This window comes from Taeniopygia guttata, chromosome 2 (genome assembly GCF_048771995.1).
Source record: "Taeniopygia guttata chromosome 2, bTaeGut7.mat, whole genome shotgun sequence".
In the NCBI taxonomy this organism is placed as follows: domain Eukaryota; kingdom Metazoa; phylum Chordata; class Aves; order Passeriformes; family Estrildidae; genus Taeniopygia; species Taeniopygia guttata.
This window is the reverse complement of record NC_133026.1, coordinates 84,426,481-84,429,547: the sequence shown is the minus strand read 5'-3', so window position 1 is coordinate 84,429,547 and position 3,067 is coordinate 84,426,481. Positions and strand designations below refer to the sequence as shown.

Here is a 3,067-nt window from a genome sequence, read left to right as displayed (position 1 = left end):
GGTGATGTTTTATTACACTCATCCCCCAAAATCATAAATGAATTATTACTAAGCTTTAAAGCCTAACTTTAAACAGGAAAGGCTGGTCATTACCAAAATATGGTACTTGCTAATAAAATCATTCCCAAGTAAAAGCTGGGAGATCTATGGAAAAGGTGACTCCAGAAAACCCATTCCAAATAGATTAAGATGTCACAGGCAAAGGTTTTAAAATAATTAAGATATTGTACAGTATTGCCGATAAATACTCAGGAATGCCATCTACAAAAATTCAGGTTCTATGCCACAGTAACACTGTCTAGGAGCAAAATCCATCTCTTATTACTTATATTTTTAAATACTTTTATCTATTAAAAACACCTGTTTAATATTATCCCAGCAAGAAATGTTAGATAAAGACAAGAAAGTTATTTTGTCATTACAGATTTTTTCATACATCTACTTTTTGAAAGAGTTGTCTACTTCTTCTGTGAGATGTTTCCTATAATTTTATTCACTACTAGTGTTTCTAAAGGAGAGATGGAAATGAAAATTACTGTCTGGAAGTTTGTCTCTATTGTTAAGTTGCTATACTCTTACCATCTTGCTCTTATTTTTGAGCATATCTCATACCTTTTTCTGAAAATACCTTATATTACTTAGTGGATCTATAAATGTCTTCTGGAAAACATTATGCCAAAAGATACTTTGCATGTTCTCTAGACTTTATATATAGAAATGACCTGAATAATGTGACCAAAATATAGTCAGAATGCAAACCTTTCCTTTGTGACTTGACTATTAAAAGTGATAAACCTGTACATATTGAAGAATTTAATTAAGAAGTTGTCTGACTTGATGTCTGTGTGTCCTGATGTAATATTGGATGTGAGGCTGTTTTTCAAAACAAATACATGAAATACCAGGAAATTTTTTTGGCCATGAAGATGTGGGGTTTTTTTGGCATATGTATGGATTCCATGTGTTAAAAATGAAGATAAACAATGCAAAACATTCCTTAGAAAATTGATCTTCCACACATTCTGTAATGAAACAATAGTAATTATATTTGCTTTGAATCACTGAAATCTTTACATGAGCATTGGAATTAGGATTTATGGAAATTAATATTCTGAAGAAATCCTTTATATAGGTAGCGCACTAGAGTTGTATTTGTAGAGTTGTATTTGCACTGTATATTCCCTCTCTGTATGTTTGGTTCATCCCAGTTTTCCCATCAGAACCTGTATGTCCATCAAGCCCCAACCCATCTCCCTGTCTCCTCCCAGGTGATGTGTCCATCACCTGCTGACCACTCCCCTTTGTCCAGACCCTTCTCCCAGGGTCACCAGGTAACTGGACCCTGGCTGGGACCCCTCCCTCACCCCCTCCTCAGTGGTCACTCTGAGGCCTTGCCCCCAGAGAGACACTCCCATGTCCTTCCCCCTTTGGCTGGTCAGGTTTTCCCCGCCCCCTATATCTGGCCGGTCTGGGCAGGGACACGCCCTCTCTCGCTTGGGACTCCTTCGAGGTGGCGTTAAAAAACCTTGGAACTAATCCTGAAGGGAGAGCGCCTCTTTCTTCGCTTGTGGGACTAGCTGGTCTTTGGACCCACGTGGGGCTTCTCCAGGCCCTCCGGGGATCCCAGGAGAAACCCTTCCTTCTGCCTGCCTCACCCCAACTGCCCAGCTGGCCGGGCTCCACTGGGAATCAGACCCGTGGGTTTGAGGGGGAGATGCCAGCAGGCTTGGCACCCAATCGTGGGGCCTGAAAAAGGTTTTTCTGGCCCGCGAGTGAAGATTCCAGAGGTCTGAGGGACCGTGGACTTAATCTCTGGCCTTCAAGTCGCCTTCGGAGAAGAGCAAGCTCTGTTCTAGGAGCTGCTCTCCGGAGGACAAATCCGGTAGCTCCTATGTGCCCAGGAGTCGGATTTTCCCACTAGCTCCACTTCACCGAGGTTTTTTTTTCCTGCTCCTGTCTTTCCTTGGACGACTTAAAAGGGTAAGTTGTTTTCTGGGGGTTTTTTCTTCTGTCCCTTTTTGGGGGTTTTTCTTCTCTCTAAGGGTAGTGGAAGGTTTTCCTCGTTTTGGTGGGATTTCTTGTTCCCAATTTGGGGGGAAAAAGTCCCAAAATTAGGTGGGCTCCCCTTCCCGGGTTTCAGGGGGATCCTCGGGACAGTTAGTTTAAAACCGGTAGCGACAGAATTTGAATTTTTTTTCTCTCGTAGGTGGTTTTATCTGCAGTACATTTTAACATCTTTTAGCATGGGTGCAAAGCTAACAGTACCGCAGAAGAGGCTTTATAAGCAGGTTCTTGGGATTCTCGTTGTTGGGGACAAAAGGTTTAAAAAACAGGATGTTAAAAGGTTTGCAGAGTGGCTATTGCAGTGTTTCCCAGAGGTTTCGACTTCAAAATTGCTTCAGGTCTCGTTTTGGGATCAGGTTGGCAGGAAAATTTTAAAACAGGGAGACCCTTCCCTTGCAAAATGTACTTATTTGGCTCTCCAAATTCTTGATATTGTTAAAAATAGCTATGAAGCGCCGCCACAGCCACTGCTAGATCCGCAATACCCCAGCTCGGAACCCAGCCCTGCAAACCCTATCCCTCTTTCCTCCCCTCTATCCCAAAAACCGACAATTCTTAGACAAACATCCCAGTTATATCCGCAGAAATTGCGTGGCTTCTCTGAGAATTCCCAGGGTCCCTGTCAGGACAGTGCAGGCCACACTGCCCTGAATCCTACCCTTACCCCTACTCCCCCACCCTATTCTACCCCATCCGATGTTAGTTTTAAACTTCCAGACCCTCTTTCTCCGAAAATACCCTCTCCCTCTGATTTTCAAAATGGCGGCCGCCACGTGGCCGCTGCCATGTGCTCTCCTTTTCCCCATGCTCGCGCCACTCGGGCTTCTCCTTCCCACAGTCCTCCTTGCTTCTCTCCCGGAAACCCCTTCCTATCTCCAGACCCTCCCCCCAGCCCCTCCCCTAATGAATTATGCAGGTACTGCTCCTGCGGCTCCACCCCTTGCGGGCGTTCGTCACCAGCCGCGCCCCCCGATCGTGGCTCAGCTCCCTCCGCCCCCTCCCC

General features: G+C 44.8%; 1 long non-coding RNA gene across 1 annotated transcript; it reads left to right on the top strand.

Annotated features, from left to right (window-relative positions):
- Positions 1-1,527: 1,527 nt before the first annotated feature.
- LOC140682519 (uncharacterized) lies at positions 1,528-2,347 on the top strand. The gene is made up of 2 exons (XR_012054356.1): positions 1,528-1,980; positions 2,207-2,347. It is a non-coding gene; the product is annotated as an uncharacterized lncRNA (long non-coding RNA).
- Positions 2,348-3,067: the final 720 nt, after the last annotated feature.